Here is a 22,206-nt window from a genome sequence, read left to right as displayed (position 1 = left end):
AGACAAGGAAGAAGGTGAGCGGGGCCTTGGCCTCGTCTCAGTACCGTAGCCGGCCATACTTCTGGTCAAGATGGCACCATCCTAAAGCCGGAAGGGAAATTGCCTCCGGCGAACGTGACGCCCTCTGCTGCCGGGCTCGGGAGGACTTGCTTTCCTAACAGCCACCCCAGCCTGTAACTGTTAGTCACGGCCTAGCATTTCTGCCTTCCTGGCTTGAACAAGCATGGAGGAGGCCAGGAACCCTGAGCTTCTCAAACTGGTGGTGGCAGAGAACCACTGTAGGATTTTGAAAGTGCTTAATACAACTTTAAAAGCTGGGAAATGGAATGAGAGAGAGGAGGAGGGACCCCCAGAGACTAAAAACCCCTAGGAAGTGTTAAACTCACTCTCCCCTGGTTTGGGTGAGGGTGCCTGGGCTATAATTAAGGTTTAGTGGGTTTTCTTTTTGCCAAAAGGACATGGAAAGTAAAAATAATAAAAATAGTAATGATAAAAAACAAATTTTTGAGCTTTTGTAGGAAGCACCATGCATGCTAAGCACTTTGCACACTCTTGAATTCCCCACAACTCGTAAGGTGCAGGTAATATCCTCCATTTTACAGTTAAGGACATGAAGGCACAAATAGATGAATACATTCAGGATTATAAGTAGTAAATGGCTGAGCAGAAATCTGAACATAACCTGACCTGAGAGTCCATGCTGATGAAGGAAAGAGGAACTGAGCTGGATTGAGGAGCGTATGCCAAATAGTAAACTTTAAATTAATAGAATTAAGTCACTGCCATGCCCTCTCCCTCATAGAGAACTCCCATTTCGACCCCATGATCCTTAAAACTTCCACTAAACTTCAGAAAGACAGGTCAGAAAGATGTAGGTTCCAGACTTTCTCCCCCTGATTTCTCCACATAAACACTGAATACCTCTAACTTCCATTTCTGATTCAGCAGACCAGTCCAGGCTTGCATTTCTGGGATAAGCAAAGGAGGATATGCCTGCAAGGCCATAGGAACCTCCTCTCTAAAAGAAGTCTTAAGTAATGAAATGAAATAAAGTCACAGAAAAGATTTACTAAGAATAGAATATGACCCTTCTCCCTCACCACATATACCCACTGACAGCATTACAGGCCATGAAAAAGAAGTCAAAGTTAGCTGGGCAGGTTGAGGAAAATTTAAATACTAACAAGGCAAATTTACTGAGGAGACAAAACAAAATATCATGATGGAGTTGGGGGTGTGAACCCTGATATAATAGCATATAGGTCTGACCTATGAAAAAATACATTTTGACTTTCTAAATAGTAAAGCCACATTAAGATAAAAAGATAATTTTTATGTATATTAAAAATTGAGATTCCACCTTCTCATTTCTCTGATAATTAACCCACTGGTCTAGTAAAAGAACCTTTTCATGGTTATTGAAAAACATGGCTGTGTCTCACAAATATTTTTCACTGCTCCAGGTTTTATGTGCTTTTTTTTTTTTTAATGTATTCAGGCTGAAACGCTCTCTCCAAAACTTTTACCTGCTAAGATTTCTTTTAGTTTTGCCTGCGAGACCCAGATATCTTCTCTGAGTAAGCTACAGACATATTTTCATGTAAAGCCCTAGAATAGGATTGTAGGATACAACACTTTAAAAAATTCATTAGCAGAAATGGCATATTGATTCTTTAACATTTTCTGTAGTCCAAACACCTAAACATATTTTTTGGATGAAGAACTAGCTGTAGGTATGAAAATGGCATATTATCCTTTGCTCCTGAAACTCTTCCCACACCCTTTGTATTACACCCAGTTGTTCCTACACCATAAAAGGCTTCAGAACCTTGTTGTAAGCCTTGATCACGCTGTTGTGAAAGACCTTTTCTCATTTGAATTTTTCCCAGAATCACAGAGCAAATCATCAGATTATCTGATCAGTCATACAGGTAAAAATGTTAAACCTACCAGGAATGACTGTTTCCGTTTCTTATATTTTAACGTTTATCACGATATGTTTAAAAGTTCTTATACCCAAAACTTTCAAGTTGTGCTTGAGGCCATACTAGTCATACTCATTATGTCCCTGAAAAGAGAAGCGATTAACATCTTCCTCATGTGGAAAGCGAGAATCAAATCACCCCTCAAATATTTTTCTTGGGGGAAAAAGTTTTTTTCTCACAGGTTCTCTTTTTTGTCCCCTTTAACTTTTTATTTTGAAATAATTTCAAACTTACAGGACAGTTGCAAAAATAATAGAGAACTCCAGCATACTCAATTTTTACATTTTGCCACATTTGCTGTATCATTCTGTCTTTCCTCTCTCCCTCTCTCATCTATGTATATCTATTTAACAGTTTTCTAAACATTTGAGAGTAGGTTGTATATACATCATGAGATTACATATTTACTTATTTAATCACCTTAAGTACTGTTATCAAGTTCAAGAACTTTAACATTGATATAAAATGTTTAGTTTATATGTCAATTTTTTTGTGTCCCAATCATGTCCTTTCGGAACTTTTCTCTCCATTATTAGATTCAGTTCAGGATCATGTATTGCAATTAATTGTTATTATCTTTTTAGTTACTCTTTTCTTTTTTAAATCGTTGAAACATATATACAACATAAATGTTTCCATCTCAACCACTCCCAAGCATACCATCCAGTGGGATTAGCCAGATTCACAATGTTCACAGAATCTCTTTTATTCACATTTGTCAGGCTTCTCTAGACCCATTCTGGTTCTCCAGATGTAATTAAATGCCTGGCAACCTAAACTAGGAAAAAGTTCTAAAAAAGAATTTAGAGCATTATGGAAAAATATTTCCTGACCATGTATTGTATAATCCAACTTGGTCCATTATATTAACTCACATGTATCTGGTCAACTATACTATCAGTCTATTTCATCTTTTCATACTCTTTTCCTTAAAGTTCTGTATTCCATACTTGTGTTGACTTTTTGGTCTTTAAATTTACTGATCTTCATTTGTCAGTGCATAAGCCTCATCTTATCTATACAAGGTCTGTCTAAAGCAATTTGTTTTGATGTTTACCTCTACTGAAATACATTTTGAACTCTTTAAATCACCATCAACACTATATTTCTCTTAGATAAGTAGATTTAACATTTCTCAAAGAGGTAGAAATGTCTAGAAATAAATGAGTATTTGGCCTTCTTGTTGTTAGTGTTGTTGTCATTTATGGCTGCCTATATTTGTTTTCCCCACTAGATTCTGAGTGTCTTGAGGGTAGGAACCATGTACTTTTATGTATTTTATCTACTTATTTCTAGAACCTGGCATATAGAAGGCAAAAATATTTGTTGAAGCAAACATTATTTCTCTTATTTAATGATGTATATTATTTCATCCCAATTTAACAAGATTAAAACATTATAGTTTGGGCTCATAAGTTTGAGCTTCTGTAAGTCTTCATTATCTAAATTTATTTTGATAGTATTTCTGGCATTAAATTTCACTTTAAGCATTGACTTACTTGCATCCCATTAATTTTTAATATGTTGTTTTGTTTTCATGAAGTTCAAAATTTCAGATTTCCCTGTGATTTCTTTTTTGACCTATGGGTTATTCAGAAGTACGCTGTTTAATTTCCAAGTATTTGGAAATTTCCCAAGTTTCTCTCTGTGTTGATTTCTATATTTTTTTTTTTTTTTTTTTTTTGCTGTCAATGTGGATATAAGAAATTGTTAAAAACCAGATAAAGGTAAATATAAAAGAATGCATAAATATATTTTCTCTTTTCTTATAAAATTTTAAAAGGCACAATATTGTATAAGGCAGTAATTATTACACTCTATTTTGGATTTATACTTACCATAATACATCTGAAAACTATACCACAAGGAACTAGAACTATGTTATAGCAATGTTGGCGTTAAGTCAGTATTAATCTGAAGTATACTGTGATAAATTACAATGTATATTATAATTCCCAGAGCAAGCAATAAAAAGTAACCCCAAGATATAGTTAAAAAATCAACAAGGGGAGTGGAGGGAGAAAGGGAGAAAGGGGTTTGATTGGGCATTGTTGAGGCAGGGATAGGAATAGGCAAAAAAAAAAAAAATCTACAGGGGAATTAAAATATAACACTAAAAGTAATTGTTTAATACAAAAGACAGCTGTAAAGGGGGAAGGGAGGAAGAAAAATAACAAGAGCCATATAGAAAACAAAAGAAAGACATAAATCCAACCAAATTAATAATCACATTAAATATTAATGAACTAAATATTCCAATCAAAAGGCAGAAATTGTCAGACTATAAAAAAGAGCATGATTCAACTATATGCTAGTCTAAGAGAAATACTTCAGATTCAAAGATACAGCTAGATTGAAAGTAAAATAATGGAAAAAGATATACTATGCAAACTTTATGGTTTACATATTTGCATATCAAAGAGCTGGAGTCTGGCAAAAGATATATTACTGGAGATTAAAAAGGAAAATTTAATAATAATAAAAAATCAATACATCAGGAAAATACAATAATTATAAATTATAAATAATTAAAAACAGAGCCCCATGACACACAAAGCAAAACAGACAAAATTGAAAGGAAAATAGATAATTAAACAATTACAGCTGGAGATTCAATAACTCATCTTAAAAACTAATAATACAACTACACAAAAATCACCATGGATACAGAAAATTTGAACATTATCAACCAACTTGACTTAAATGATAGTTATGAAACACTCTACCCAACAAAAACAAAATACTCTTTCTTTTCAAGACACATAGAACATTTTCCAGTATAACTCATAACAAAATATGTTTCAATACATTTAAAAGGATTAAAAGTCATTCAAATTATGTTCTTCAGTAAAAATGAATAAAAATAGAAATCAACACGAGAGAAACTTCGGAAACTTCCAAATACTTGGAGTTAAATAGCATACTTCTGAATAACCCATAGGTCAAAGAAGAAATCACAGGGAAAATGTGAAATTTTGAACTTCATGAAAACAAAACAACATAGTAAACATTAACGAGATGCAAGTAAGTCAACGCTTAAAGTGAAATTTAAAGCATCAATACCTATTTTAGACAAAAGGAAAAGTTTCAAGTTAATAATCTAAACTTCCTCCTTAATAAAACTAGAAACTGAAGAGCAAATTAAATCCAAAGCAAGCAGAGGAAGAGAATAGTTAAGATGGGGACAGACAAGAATAAAATAGAAAAGAGAAATACTGAAAAGAAAATCAAAACAAACAAAAAGCTGGCTCTTTAAAATGATCAACAACATTGATGAAGCTTTGGCAAGGCTGGTTTAGAGACAGAGGGAGAACATAACTACCGGACTCAGGAATGAAAGTAGGGACATAGCTAATGATCCTACATAAATTAAAACATTGTAAGAGAAAATTATAAACTTCATACCAATAGATTAAACAATTTAGATCAAGTGGACAATATCCTAGAAAGATACAGATTACCAAAATGACTAAAGAAGAAACAGATAATCTAAACAGACTATACCAAGAAAAGAAATAGAGTTAGTACTTAAATTTTTCCCACAAAGAAAAGCCCAGGCCCAGATAGTTTCAACCATGAATTCTAGCAAATATTTAAAGAACTAAGATCAATTCTACACAAACACTTCCTGAAAATGTATAAGGAGTAAATGCTTTTCAACTCATTCTATAGGGCCAGAAATATCCTGATACCAAAGCCAGAAAAAGGTGTCACAAGAAAACCGCAGACTAATATTCCTCATGAACACAGATGCAGAAACATCCATAACAATGTTAGCAAACCAAATCCAGCAACATATCAAAAGAAAGGCTAATGGCACATGTAAACATACTCAACATCATAAGTCACTAAAGAAATGTAAATTTAAACCACAATGAGATACCACTGCATACTTACTAGAATGAGTACAATTTTAAATTACTGGCAATATCAAATGTTGACAAGAATGTGGAGAAACTAGACCTCTCATATAATTGCTGGAGGGGAAGTAAAATGGAACAGCCAATTTGGAAAACAGTTTGGCAATATCGGAAAAAGTTAAACATAAACGTCCAATTCCAGAAAGCAATTGCACTCCTTGATATCTACCAAACAGAAATGAAAGCATGTGAATGTTCATAGCAGCACAATTCATAATACCCCAAACTGGAAACAATCCAAATGCCCATCATCTGGTGAATGGATAAGAAAAGTATGATATATATAGGAAATGGAATTCTATTCAGCAATAAAAATGAGTGTGCTGATGCTTCCACAGTATCAATGAACGTGAAACACATTATGCTAATTGAAAGAAGTCAGACACAAAAGATTACATACCATATCATGCCATTCTGAAAAGGAAAGTCTATAGACACAGACAGCAGGCAGCTCAGTGGATGCCTGGGGCTGGAGGTAGCAGCAGACACTGATGGCAAATGGGTAGGAAAGAACTTTTAGGGGTGAAGGAAATGTTCTGAAACTAGATTGTGGAGATCATTTCACAGCTCTATTAATTTTCTAAAAATCATATACTTACAATGGATATGCTTGGTGTTATGCAAATTTGCATCAATAGATTTAAGTAAAAAGCAGATAAACACTGCAATAATCATAAGCACAAATAAGCTTTGAAGTTTATTATTGCACATATCAAATTGTATTGCATGTTTTGTTTTTTACTTAGGGCATATGTGACTTTCATTATGACTCATTTTCCATCATCTCACTATCCTGGTTGTTAACAACAATCTGTCCCAATTTGATCAAAATAGCTTAGCTTGTCATTGGAATTCTAGGTTCTCATGTATTTATTTACTAGTTTATAATTTTTAAATTAAAGCAAAATATTTGACAAAGAACTTGAAAATGGGCATAGCTACATAATTAAAGACATTAAGATATTTATTCTGAAGTAAAGGGGAATCAACAGATATTTGAAGAGGTATTCATACAGATGAAAGACTATACTTAGAAGGGAAGAAATCATAACAGGCAGATTTGGACTTAATTAAGAGAGAACGATCTATTGGTTAGAGCCTACAACAGGACAGACTACTTTGTGAAACAGTGAGTTTCCCCTTCTCATGAAAATTTCAACCAGAAGTTAGGTGATCTATATAGAATGTTATAATGGTGATTTTTAAAAAGAATGGTAAAATTCCATACTCTCTAAGAAAATTTCTCCAAAGTCAAGATTCTACAATCTTAGAAATTGTTTTGTAATATGAATACATAAGAGCTTGGCCTTTGGACTGCATCCATTCCAGCACTCAGGCATCACTGATGTCTTACTCTGTGTGCCCTCTGCAAAGACAGAGAGATTTGCTGTTGTGGTCCTTGGCTGAGGAGACAGTTCTCTGTCTTTATCATGCAATGCAGATTGTTCCAAAGATTGAAGAAGTTGGTAGGCAAAGAAGAATTCCAGTTAATTCGACATAAGAAACTGTGTATCCATATAGCAATATTTTATGGCTTGTGATATTCCACCTAACTGCTAACCTCATCTAATGAAGTGGGGAGCTACTCCAGTTCAGAGTACCATTTATTGAGCACCTACTTTGAGCTGGGAAGCACAACTGCCCTTCTCACACTATCTGATTTAATCCTCATAATAGCACTGTTAAGAATGTACAGTTTCTGTTTCACTTATGAGGAAATGTAAACGATGAGTGCCAATATGGGATAACACTTGAATTTGAACCCAGGCCTGAGTCCAAAGCAAGTGCTCCTTCTGTTATTCTATGTTGCTTTCCAAAGTCTCAGCTGTCCACACAGTGGTTGTTTAAATCTTACCCTAGTCTCAGGCAGCAGTCCTAATCCCTTTACACTGATAGACAGAATGCCAAGAATATCAAGATTTGGAAGGAAGATGGTTTGTTACCAAAACTTATGAACCTCTGGTGATATAACTGATTTGAACAGTTTTATAGTGACAATATTCTGAGCAAGGATATTTTCTGTAGCCTCTGTATATCTGAGCAAGAGTCCATTCCATGGAGTATATTTCACCTGACATAAGTAGTACTTAATAGGACCAGCTCTAGAGATAAGATAGTCAAGAAATAACTAAAGAACAGTTATAAGCAAATCAACCAGTAATTGCCTAATAGTGGGAGAAGACAGAATATAATACAGAATGCAAATCACAAGGCACATGTGACAAGTATAGATTTAAATTGTTGAAAGTAGGGGGATGGGTGTATAGCCTATGCTAAAGAACAGGTGGCAATGAGCATGGAGCAAATAAGGGTGACAAGAAAAGGACTGAATCTGTGAGAGAATAAGGTAGCAAGGCTTGGGGCCCACCAGTGCCAAGCTAGGATGATTTGTTTAGACAAGTAATGGAAAACAGCCTTATGTGCTCAAATTGTGATAATAATGTAATAAAAATTGTTCCTGAATAGAATACAATTAGGATTCATCTGGCAACTCTGAACATGTGGGTAGAGACTGGTGGCACAAACCAACCATATGCTGCATAAATCCAGATGAAAGGACAAAATGACCTCCTCTAGTGTAATTCTTGAGGAAATGAAAAATGATTCATATAAGATGTTTTTCACCGCCAGCAGCTAATTCTCCCCCCCGATAAACTCAGTCTGTCTGCCATCACCAACCAAAATCTGAGGATTTTAGAACTTAATAGCACCATAGTATGTTGAGTTTAAGTATTTCAAGTAATTTGTTGTGGAAAAAAAATAAAAAAGAAAGAACTACCTATCACTTAGGTATTTATAGTTCATTACTAAAAGAGAGACAGAGGAAGTGAGATGGATTCTGATATCTTTCAATGAATATTGTAGCAGCACATAACCTTCACTTTCCATAGCTTTGGGTGAGCCCCTTCTGTTTATGACACCTGGAAGCACTTTTAACAAGGACCAGGCACCTGAAGAAGGGGCTTGTGTTTTCTGCATCCTTTGGTTTCCTGTCATCTCTCCAATTCTCCAGGTCCCTCATAACTTACGGCCTTTACCTGACTTGCTCATTAGTCTTATTCCAACAACACTCTCGATTATAAATACCAAAGGAAATGTTTTTAAACAGCAAAACAATCATTTTATAATGCAATCTTTTACATTAGTGTAAAATAACTTAGTAATTTCTGTTAAGATAACCCAAGTTCTCAAAATGTAGCATTAGGGGTATTTTTTCCCTAACACTTTAGCTCTATATCATTGACATATGAATTGATAACTTAATATTAGCAATGAAAGCAATGGTCACCAGAAATGATAAGTGATTAAGCAACCCATCTATGGTTACATTCTAATTTTCTAGTGGTCAGACATCCAAAAACTTTGATAAGCAGACATCAAACCTTGAAGAGTGCCTATATATATAAAGCCAAATATATTATTTTCATTAAATAAAAATGGACTAAATATTCCAAGTAAGAGTCTAAGACCATGAGACTGGATTAAAAAACATCACAACAAAAAGCACCAAAACCCAAGTACATGCCATTTACAAGAGACACATCTTAAATACAAGGACAAAAGAAAGTTGAAAGCGAAAAGATGGGAAAAGTTGTATCATGTAAACAGTAAAAAATAAAAAGCTGGTGTAGCCACATTAATATCAAAGCAGACTTTAAGGCCATTAGAATTAGTAGAGAGGAACTTTTATAACAGTAGAGAGGTCAATCCACAAGGAAGATAACAATTATAAGTCTATATGTACCTAATCATATAGTTTGAAGTATATAAAGCAAAAATTGACAGAATTCAAATGGGAAAATAGAAAAATCCACAATCATAGTTGAAGACTTAAACATATCTTTCTCAACAGCTGACAGAATATTTTCTGTCTTCTTATTTTAAGGATTTAGATGATTGGAGCACAATACTTAATAAACATGACTCAGCATCAACAACTAATGACTAGAGGATACTTTTTTTCCCAAATACCCATGGGACATTCACCAAAATTGAACACATTCTGCATCATAAAGTAAGTTTCAATAAATTTCAAAGTATTGATTCTATACAGAGTATGTCTTCTGATCAGGGTGGAGTCAAGTTAGAAATCAGTAACAAAAAGATAGCCAGAAAAGCCCCAAATGATTGGAAATTAAGACTCTACATACAGGATTTTTGGGTATTAGACAAACAGGGCTGTTGTACAATCTGGGCTGAGAAAGGAGCATGAACGATGGCCTGGGGTTATGACAACTGACAAGCTGTTTGTAGCATTAGTGGAGCATCAACACAATTGTTTAGGCCTATTATTCAGGAGAGGCGTCAGGTCCAGTCATTCAGAAAGGAGGAAATAGGGGCAGTGGAAAGTTTGTTTTTAAGAGGAGTTTATTTTGAATCTATATTTAGGCTAAAAGGAAGAAATAAGAGGAGAGGGGAAAATAAAGATATGAGATGGGGATAAATGATGTCTAGAGGTCTGGAGGAGGTGAAAAGCAGGGCCATAATACATGACTTCCATAGGCCCTAGGCACTTTTGTCTATGTGCACCCCTTTTTCTATTAAAAAATATTAAAAATTATATTTTTGGCTCTGTTGATACAAAGACAAATATATTAATATTATATACTAAAACATTTTCTTTAATCTGAAACTTCATTTTTTCTTCTGAATTCAAAAGAAAGTAAAACATGTTTATGGGCTTCTAAAAATATTATGGGCTGCAGGCTATACTTACATTGCCTAACAGATAAAAAACGGAAGGGAACAAAACAATGAATAAAATGCTTAATACTTGACAGGAAGAAGGTTATATACTCTTCAGAGATAGAAGGGACAAAGGTATTTTTAAAAAAATTGTTACATTGGAGGGGAGTCGAATTGAGGAAAAGCTGAATTACCCCAGTGTGATGGTTAAGTTCGTGTGTCAATTTGGCTAGACTATGATGTCCAGTTGTTTGGTCAAGCAAGCACTGGCTTTACTGTTACTGTGAGGACATTTCATGGATTTAAATAGTCAGTTGATTGCATCTATGGTTGATTACATCTACAATCAACTAAGGAGATTGTCTTCAACCATGAGCAAAGTCTCAGCCAATCAGCTGAAGGCTTTAAAAGAAGAACTGATGATTTCAGCAGCCAGAAGGAAGAATTTCCATCTCTACTTCAGCCAGCCAGCTTTTGGGGAATTCATCGAAAACCTTCATCCGAATTCCCAGCTTGCGGTTTGCCCTACAGAATTTGGACCTGCCCATTCCCACAGTCACATGAGCCAATTCTGATAATAAATCTCATAATATATATATATCTTTTCCCCTGGAGAACCCTGATTAATACACTCGGTTGTTCAGCAAAATAAGAGGCAAGGTTATTAACTGAGATGGAGGGAAGTAAGAATTTACAGAGAGAAGTTTATATTGTTAGAATTTAAAAAAAAAATTTACAATGAACTGACTTTATTTGTAATCAGAGTGAAAAACAAAATGATTTCCATTTTGAAAAGAAAGATAAAATAGAAAGGTTTTGGAATATTTTTAAGAACTCATCATAATTTCAAGGAGTCCTTGGACAGGAATTAGCTACTAATGCATTTTTACCACCTACTTTACTCTTATTTTCAGGCCTTGCTTGACCGTCAGTAAAACACTGTAGACAGGATGAGAATTTCTCTCTTTTTACCTTTATTTTATTTTATTTGCATTTTGCAATGGAGATTTGGAATTACTGATACAAGGGCAATTTATGGATAATCCATGCCTTAAACAAAAGGAGACAAGGTGATTTATAAATCACTGGCTTCCCACAGGGTGACCTAAGATCCCTAAATATACTTCCCACTTTAAAAAAAAATTACTTTATTTATCAAACAAACAAACATTTCTAAACAAAACAAAGCAAAGTAATGGGAAAAAGAAATATCCTGAAATAACTTCATTCCTTCCAATATACTCCTACCATACCAAAAGAAAATTAATGAACCATACCTGAGCATTCCCTTGTCATTAAGATTAGCCTCAATATCTTGTCCTTATTAGATTATCGTTCGCCCTTCACTAGCTGCTGTCTATCTCTAGGTCCACTATATTCTACAATATAAGACACTTATTTTATATTTTTCACAGAGAGTGATAACATACAATATCTCTCCTTTTGTGTCTGGCTTATTTCATTCACCATTATGTCTTCAAGATTCCCACTTTTGAACTAAAAATGCCCATCTCAATATTTAAAGGACTAGCCTCCAATTAAAGGCATACTTACTGGGAATCCTAGAATTTAGATAACTCAGTTACTAGAACTTTGTTACTTTATCAGATGAAAGACTACCCAGTCTTTATGTACAAGGAAGTTCAGTAGTCTCCTGTCAATTTCCTAGACCCCTGACCAATCTGATCTAAGAACTGAAATTGCCTCTGTAAGTCTAATTTAAGTAAAGGGATCAGAAAATAGTGAGTCTAAGGAAGCTAAGGTACAAAAGGACAACTTTGCTCCAATTACAACATCTCACCTCTGAACTAGATATGTACAATTAGATTGCTCTTTCATCAAAAGCAAAGTTTTACAGGGACCCTTCTATAGTTAATATCAGTTCTCTTCCTTTTTCTAAAAGCAAAAATAAAACTCATTAGTATGGCATAGCCCCATCTATGGATCCTAGTAGGGTGGGGGTGGGGGGGACATGACACAGAAACGGAAGGAAACTAATACTGCTTGAATTGTACCTCTCACAACAAAAACCTGAAAATCCTGGGAAGTAGGTAGATACGCATCTAGAGAGATAAAGAAACTGTTTAGAGAGCATAAATAAGTCTCTGCCAAGTTCCAAAGTCAATGCTCTTTCCAAAATACAATTGGTGGAGAAAAATCAACACATCAAATCTGATCATCATAAATAACCAAGCTAGGATTCAGTTTTTAGGACTAACACTTTTCTTTTGAATAGCTCCCATCTTCTTATGTTCTCGTTTTTAAGACAAACAAGAGTGTCCTTGGCAGGCTTGATATATTTCAGAACAAACTGTCATCTTGATAGCTATTAATATTCCTCCCACGGAGCCTCAACTGATCACAGTCTCACCACTTGAAAACCATTTCTCCTCCTCTTAGGTTATCCAGCTAATATGTTGCATCTTATCCCAAAACAAGCTACGCCTGACAAGTGTTAGCACAGCACTGTCAAGCAAACCCAAGTCCCCAAAGGCAACTGTATATTACCTCGCTGAGGGAGGATCACATTTCTTAACGCCTAAATGTTCTCTCCTGGAATGTGGCAGGATAGGAAATGCAACTCTCCAATCTGGCTTCCACATTATCTGCTCACCAGAGGACTGGCTACTTAATTCTCCAATGTTTAAACCTCAAGACATTTTCTCCATTTTTAAATCACAGCAAGTGTTAATCAGCACTTTGTCTTCAGTGAAACTGAGAACGCTGGCCCAGCCCTGATCTTCTGCATCTTTATCAGGTGCCTTATGCTCATAGTGAGACTGCCTTTCCACCCTGAACTGCCTGAGATAGGATCTCACCGCCTCTTATGCTTCAATTACACCATTCCAAGGTGCAAGAGGAAATACTACCTGAGGCCCCGTTCTGGGACTTGAACTTTAGTTGATTGCCCACTTGCTCCCAGGACAATGTTTTTCAAACTTTTGATCACAGTCCATAGTAATAAATATGTTTTATTGTGTAAACTGTTACATAATAAAATCCATTAACAGATTCTGACCTGAAGCTTGAAAGCCACCATTCTAGATGACATTACAAACTAATCCCATCTCCTTCCCTTTATCCTCATTTTCAACCATCTTTTCTTTGGCCCCACACCTCAGCCACCCACTCCCATGATAAACACTTTAGATTTTTATCATTACCAGTAATTGCACATCCTCTGAAATCTAGATTTCACTCTTAAACCTCTCCATCTCCTATCCCTTCAGATCACTCACTCTATTACCCCTACTCAAACAATTCTATGACTTCTGACACCTTGAATCCATTGACCTCACCACTTTTTTCATTCTCCAATCACTTTTTCCTTTAGACAGTCTAAATTACATGCTCTATCATTCTAAGTCACTTCCTTAACAAACCCTCAATTCCCTTGCCCTTCTTGATTCCATTTTATTTGTCTGGCAAAACTTCAATTATGGTTAAAATTCAGTAGTCAAAATTATGGCTGCTTTCTCCCAACTCATCTAATATGTTGGATAAAAGCCCACAACTGAGGAGAAAAGTTCCCTTTAAATGTTTATTCACAAACATTTAATTTGCATTCAGTATGTTTCAAAACTATAGTATGTCTCTAATAAGTTCACTTTCCCACTTTCAGAAATGAAGGTTGCAAACCTCCTACTTCTTTCCCTTGATCACTTCACTGTTAGTGACCTTGTCTCCTATTTGAAACTATGGAAAATAAGACCACCTTCTTCATTTAACAGACATGCTTCTGTACCCAAATTCTGGCTTTCACCCTACAGCAATAGAAGAAGAATCTTTGCACCCAATAAACACCTATTCCTTGACTTGAGCTCTACATTCCCTGCCTTCTTGCCTCCAAGGACTGACTTCTGAAGTTCCCCTTTCTGTGCACCATCATTACTTTCTCTCTTTCTTTGTATCATTTTCATCACCACACAAATATCTCTAGGGTCTTTCATCTTAAAAACAAAAACAAAAATAAAAACAAAAAACAAACAAGAAAACTTACTCGGACCTCACATCTCCTCCAGTTCCTGTTCCCTGTCCACTTCTTGGCAAAACTTTTTCAAATAGGTATTGATATTTGCTGTCTTCATTTTATTACCAATCAACTTGTTTTTTTAACATTAGGAACAATTTCAACATAAAGAAAATAATACAACAGACTCTTAAGTAGTCACCACATTGATTACCACATTGATTTAACATACATGAACAATTTGCCAAATCTGCTTCAAGTATCTCTTTCTCTCTCTCTTTTAAAGAAACTATATGTTAAGATGTATCTAGAGTCCCATTTCTCTCCCCACCATTCCATGCCTTTTTCCTTTCCTCCCTAATCAAGAGGTACCCATTATCTTGATGTGTTTGTAAACAATTCCCTTGCATGATTTTATTCTTTCATTACATGTCTATATGTCCATAAATTAATACTACAGGCCCATAATCCTTTACTTGAAGCCCTTGGGGCTGGATGTGTATTAGTATTCAGAGTTTTTCAGATTTTAGAAAATAATATGGGAGCCTATGTTGTGTATCATAACATTTTTCAGCAGGGAATGAGTCAGGCCCTGTAATCTAACACATTAATATTTCTGCAACAATGTTTACATAAAGAGGAACACAGACTATAAAATAGCTTCATGTCATAAAAGTTCAGGTTGGCTTTTACCATGAGTTGGGAAAAAAAAAATTAGTTTCACATCTTTTTAGAGTCAGAATGGCAGATTAGGGATTTTGGATCTGTACTTCGTGTGATTTTAAAACTAAAGCATTTGTTACAATAGTGTACTTAAACTTTTCGTTTTTTTTTTTTTTTCACTCAAATATGTGCTTGAGATATATCTGTTATGGTGAGTAAATTAAAATCGAAGCCTCTAGGCTTTAGAGTCTACTTCTGGTTGTGGTGACCCCCTGCCCTCTTGCCTCCTAGCCCTCCTTGGGGTCAGCTCCTGGACATACTCCTCCAGTTTTCAGTTTCTTCCTTTTGGAGGTATCTGGGAATTTTTACTTTTTTCCTTGCAAAAGAAACAATATTTTAATTTGCTATTTGAATTCACCATGTCTATGAGTTTAGAGGGTGATGAACTGTGTATTAGTTCAATCCACATTTTCTAGAACTGGAAGTCCCATTTGCTCTTCAGTATACTCCTGTCTGTCTTCCATCCTTGCCACTCAAAGACGCCTGTTCTTGTCAAAGTCACCAGTGATTTCTGTACCATCAAATTCAATGGACACTTCTCAGTTCATATTTTACTCTTTAGTGCATTCATGAGGACTGACATGAGTGCTTCTTCCTGACACACTTTCCAATTTTAGTTTAAAGGACGCTGCATTCTCCTGGTTTTCTTCCTACGTCTCTAGCTGTACCTACTCTTTTGCTTAATCCCTAAATAGTGTCATCCTCGGATTCTGGTGTAGGTTATCTTCTTTTCTCTTCTTTCTCTACAATCTTTCTTCAGATGAGCTTATCCATTTGCATTGCTTTAAATATCATCTGTATGCTGGCAACTCCAAAATTTCTATCTCCTGCCTTGATCCTTCCACTTGAATGCCTAACGAGCATCTCAAACTTAACATGCTGAAAATAGAACTCTAAATATCCATTCTCCAAATATGCTCCTCCTTTGGTCTTCCCCAATTTAATAAAAATAACTAGTGACTCAACTCAGAAACTTAGGAGTCATTTTTAGTTTCTCCCATTTAAATTTTCCCTTCTTTTATTATATATATTTCACTAGCTATTACCTGGACCACATCTTCCATTTCATCTCATACCACTAGCTCCCTCTCCCACACTTGCCTCTTTGCACTTTCTATTTCCTCTGATTTTTCTCTAGTTCTTCACAACTGGCCCCTTCGTATCTTTTGTGTCTCAGTTCAAATGCCACCTTGTAAAAAACCTCCTTGTAAAAGACTCTCCAGGCTACTCTATCTAAAGTAGCCTTTTCCCCATAACCAGCTTCTCTTGTTTACACATCACACTGTTTATTTCCTTCACAGCCTTTATTACAACTTAAAATTACCTTATTTGTTTATATTTTATCTACCTTCTCTAGAATTTGAGCACAAAAAGAGTACTTTATATAGCATTTAATCACTGTATCGCCAAGTGCCTAGATTTCCTGGTATACAGCAGGCACTAAAAATATTTCTTGAAAAAATAAATAACAAGATATTTCCATTTCCAATTATAGAAGACCAGCTTGTACACACCAACTCTCCCAATCAGAACAAGTATAAAACTTGGATAGAATGTTAAAAAATAATGAGACTGAAGGCATCAATGAAGGAGCCAAGATCCTGACTAGAACACAAATGCTGGGAATTAAGCCTGATATTTTGTGCAGCATTTCATCTTGAGGCTTTTGTCAATTTGCAAGCAACAGCCAAGAAGCTGAGAAGCTGAACAGGGCTTTTAGCCATCTCTTGGCATGTGGAAAGAAAAAAATGAATTCAGGGCCCACCGTAGTGGAGAGGCCCAAGCAAACACCCCTACTTTCAGTTGGAACCACTGAAGAGGTACACTCCAAGGGTGGTTGGAACAAACTCCAAGTAGATCAATTCTCACAAAGACTGAAGCCCAATCTCTTATTATCTCAATCCCTCCAAACTAACAGACTGCAAAAGCATTATCCAGAATCTCAAATTATTGCCGTCATTTTCAATTCACAATATTTGGCACACAATCAAAAATTACAGCATGTACTCTGGAGACCACTACATTTTGTTTATGTGTCCATCACAGTGACTACTTAATTGTAATGAATAGTTTATATTTATGAATCCTTATAGTAATGACAGAAATGATGTCTTTTCATTTTTGTGTCCTCAATTCCTGGCTGAGTGTCTGGCACCTAGTAGGAAAATGGAAGATCTAGATACTGGAATTTCAAAGGCAAACTATAAAATAACTGATTAATATGTCCAAAAATTAGAAAACATAGAATCTAGTTAAAAAAATCAAATGGAAATTTGAGAACTAAAAAATGCAATGACTCAAATTAAGAACTCAGATAGGTTGAGTGCAAACTAAATACAACTAAGGAGAGGAATACTGAAGAAGATATGACAACAGAACATCCAGACCGAATCATAAAATTTTTTAAAAGTGTGAGGGACATACGGACTAGATGAAAATGTCTATCATAGGTGAAATTAAGAGTCCTAAAAGGAGAGGACAGAGAGAACGAGGAATAAAACTTTAATGAGCATGCCACAAAAGCAGATATCTAAATGCCTAATAAATACATGAAAAGATGCTGAAGCTTATTAGTCACCACAGAAGTGCCAATTAAGACCAAAATGAGACACCACTATACACTCACCAGAAAAGCGAAAACCCAAGTGTTAGTTAGGATGAGAAGCACCTGGAACTCTCATTTACTGCAAATGGTTGTATATATATATCCTCACTTAAACGGCAGAAATTATACAACCACTTTGGAAAATGTTTGGCATTATCACCTCAAGCTAAATATATGCTTATTATATGACTTGGAAGTTACATTCCTAGCTATATATTCAACAAAAATGAATGCACACAAGACAGGAATATTCAAAGCATCATTATTTATAGTAGCTCCAAACTGGGAACAGCTCAAATATTCATCTACATTAGAATCAAATCTGGCAAATATTGTGTACTCAATGGATGTAAGTTTTATTACTCTTTTTAGCCTATGAAAGTCTTTTCATAGTTTGAAGATTCCAAAACTCTGCCCAGAAATATCTAATTAAATATAATTTAAATATCTAAATAAAATAACTCTTACTTAAGAGATTGTTAAAAATGTACAGATTTGATCAGTGACATTTTGTTTTAACTTTCAAGTACCAGAATTCTAAGAATAGACATAAATTATATGCTAATTATATACTTATTATATTGGAATAAGGCTACCTTCTCTTAAATTGCAGAACGAGGTTTTCAAATATCTTGCAAGAAGACAAAGTGAGCTTTTTATTATTTCACTATGAATTACCAATTAACCCATTCTCTCTCATACATAAAAATTAAAAAAAAAACACTGAAATTTCCAGTTGTATTATCACCACCAATCTTCAGTTAGTAGTTGTGAACCCAACTGTATGGCTTTTATACAGTTACTGGACTTTTTCAAAGCCTCATTTGAAATATTTAACAAATGCAATCCTACTCCTAAAAAGCATAGGTTTTTAAAAAAATTACACATATACACATGCAAGTATTCATGAAACTTGTCTATAATGTTATTGGTTGAAATACATACATGTTCTTTCTGAAAATGGAAAAACAGGAGTTTTTTAGTTACGGCGAGAGATCTAGTCATAGTCTAACACTGATTTAGAAGATGGTTCCTCTATCTTCCCACTATATTTTGTATATATATCCAAAATAGTGAATACATAATTGTAATGAATGGTTGCATTTTTGTATCCTCACTTGAACAGCAGAAATATTCTTTTCATTTTTGTATCCCTAATTCCTGGTTGAGTGCCTGGCACCTAGTAGGAACTCAAGATAGGTCTGTTAAATAGATGAAAACAAAAGAAAGTTGTAAATAGGTAAAGGAGGCCTGTGAATCCCAGGCTAAGACCTCAGACTTGTAAATCATAGGGCAAGACTCAATTTATAGGACTTGATCACTCCTGGAAGACCTCATAAAAATCAAATTTATAAAACTGCAGTTGAGAAAGACACTACTTGGATGATGTTTACCTCAAGATAACCCAGTATCCTGATAAGGCTGACCCTGACACAGTCATACTGGGGCATATTTGTTATAATGCACTCTTCTGCCTACTTTCTAATAGTAACTGTCTGGATAAGAATTTTTTATTTCTGGTGGAATACGAAAAAATAAATTTACCCTAAAATATATAGACAAATATGTAACTACTCACATTTACAGATTTACCCTCATTTTGTTCTAGGCAAGAAATATCTTCAAAATGTCTCCTAAAAAAATTGCTCCCATTTTTAAAAAGCATTAAAATGCTTTTTGTATAGTAAGCTTATTTATTTTCCTGGTATTTTGTTAAGTAAACCCGGGAATATTACCATCTTAATTTTTCTATTAGAGAAACAAAAGGTATAAAGTCTTACTCCCTTACCTAATTAGTCATAAATGTAGCAGTAATGATTATAGTAGAACTTGTTTCTCTCAGATGTTGCTTTTGTGGCTCTATCTGCACTTCTCTTTTTTGTTTCCCAAAGCTTTTTTTTCTTACAAGTTTCTCTTCTGTATATGTTCCACATTGAGGGCTTCTATTTCTTCAAAAGATTTCCACTCCATTTTCCCCATCCACTTCTATTACCTAGAGTGGTTGGGGAGAAGAATATTCTGCTTAAATGAAAAGTTATCATAAAACCAAAGGTGCACAAGCAATTTTTTAAAAAAATATTATAGCAGAATAAAAAATTTAATCATATTGTTAACTCAGCTTTGCAAAGAAAATAACTTTTATGTTTCCCTTAACTTGTTTCTGAACTCTCTACTCCATTGGGTAGAAGACAGAGAGAGGGAAAAAGTGAGGGTGAAGTTCAACCTGTCAATTAAGGTGTCTGCTCTTCCAGTTTAAATCTCTTTTGAATGAATCTTAGGTAAATGCTCTTTCACATTTTTTCCTCTGGTTTTTACCACACCTGCTCCTCTGCCAGATGGTGTTGAACCTGTATGTCCTTGTGGCAGCAGGGGAGAAGGGTATCAGACCCCCACATTTTATTTTGCTTCTTCACTGGTCTCTGCTGGAGTTCGTGACCTGGACTGGCCCCTGACCTGGTGACTGCTAAGGCATGACTCATTTTGCTGGCCTTTGAGGTAACATACCACCAGCCAACACAGGATTTTACCTCTAGTTGTAAAGTCCCTGCACACAGAAGTCTCTTAGTCCTAACCCCAGGTATTTGCTAGTCCACTAACCTTGCCAGTAGAAACCTCAGGATCTCCCAAATGTCTCATGCAGAATGCAGTAAGCCAGGAGCTCTTCCAGGTATATTTCTCTAGCCATCTTCCTCCACTTTTACTTGTGGGCATTCTGTACTATGTTAGATTTGGGGGCCAATGAAAATGCTGGGCTCCTACAGGCCCGAAATCTCTCTCAGGGACTAGCTCCCATGTTCTCAGGGAGCCTGCATTCCTTTATCACAGTTCTGCAGCTTAGTCCCTATATGTCCAGGCCTAACGCCAAGAAAAAAGAAGAATCAGGACACTGATATTTGATCTTCTTGTCTATCTCCTTCTCACAATATGCCAGAGACCAAAAGAGCAAGATTTCTATTTTTTCCTATTACAGCCTCTTCCTTACTGAGAAGGCATTTGCTTTGCTCTCTTCCTTGGAATCCTAATAGTAGGGTATAAGGAGAGTAACTGGCTTTTCAAATTAGAGAAGACACAAAAATTACCTACTGATAGGTACTTAGAGGATGGATATTTTATTAAGTCTGGAACCATTTACTTTAATTATCAGCTATGCTGGCTATTCTTTGTCATCTGCTCATGTATCAATAGCGGGGACTGATCAGGGTTGGTAGATGGGTGCTTCCTCAGAACCAGTGAAGAACTATGTTCTTAGAGTAATAAGTGTAGCTTCTGATTACATTCTGCTTGGATAGAAGGGATGGAGTAGACCTGGAAGGCAGGGAGCATATGGCTGAGTACCATACCTTTTGAGGGTATGGGGAGCTTGCTTTCTGGGACTGGGTTGTAACAGTGAAGCTCTGAGATCAGGACTGGCATAGCTGCTATGTAGTCCTTAAGTTCTCTTACCAATAGCTCCAAGACTAACTCTCAGGTTCTTCTGCCCCTGTTTCTTGGGTAATTTCGTGATCCTTTTGGGAAAGCCCACTTTTTCCAAAGTCCTATCTTTTCCATTTTAGTAAACTGAGAGTTGTTAAGCGCTACTGAATTCTGCTGATAATCTAATGCCACTAGTAATCCTTCAATATTCTGATCTACTACTGATATCCTTCTCAGTTTTCCAGGATTTCTTTGGATTTATTCCTAATTTTACTGCTTTCCAGTGGGATTTTGGGAAGTGAACATGTGTACTTAGTAAGCCATCTTGAACTAGAGGTATGCTCTGGATTTAAATCTCACATCCTCTATACCAGAAAGGAGTATCTCAGGTAGCAATAAATTTGAGGAAACTTGATAAATAGGTTGTCATGTACAAACCAAGTGAGATGTCTACCAAAAATAAGAACCTTGGTTTTGGAATAGTTGATCTGAAGCCATCGTTTTTTTGTTTGTTTTTCTGACAGTGATTAGCGAATAGAATCAACAGTCTTCTATTGATTCCTGATAATAAACCCCTATCATCTGATAATAGGTCTTTTTGATGGTTGAAAGAAAAAAGTAACCAGTTTATCCAAAAAGTCAGTCCAGAACACATTCCTATTTTAATGTACAGGCAAATATTTTCTTATCAAAAATATATATATTTCTACTCCCCGACTCCTGCTTCTGCAACAGCATCTGTAACTGGGGGATCTATATTGGGCTGATCATTTCATCTTATAGCTGATTCCTACCCCAGGAGTCAAAGGCTGATGAAAGGTCAACAACAATAAATAATAATCTGTTTTATATTTAGCCTAACAGACCTCTCTGCAATATGACATGACAGTAGTTAAATCTGGA

At 35.4% G+C, this 22,206-nt stretch overlaps 1 protein-coding gene across 1 annotated transcript in view; it reads right to left on the bottom strand.

Annotated features, from left to right (window-relative positions):
- Window positions 1-19,765, bottom strand: part of C9H2orf88 (chromosome 9 C2orf88 homolog) — a 51,312-nt gene extending 31,547 nt beyond the window's left edge. The window contains exon 1 of the mRNA XM_037850659.1: window positions 19,679-19,765. The gene's annotated coding sequence lies outside the window, so the exon portion shown is untranslated. The remainder of the gene's footprint in view (window positions 1-19,678) is intronic.
- Window positions 19,766-22,206: the final 2,441 nt, after the last annotated feature.

Source organism: Choloepus didactylus, chromosome 9, assembly GCF_015220235.1.
Source record: "Choloepus didactylus isolate mChoDid1 chromosome 9, mChoDid1.pri, whole genome shotgun sequence".
In the NCBI taxonomy this organism is placed as follows: Eukaryota; Metazoa; Chordata; class Mammalia; order Pilosa; family Megalonychidae; genus Choloepus; species Choloepus didactylus.
This window is presented reverse-complemented; position numbering and strand designations above follow the sequence as displayed.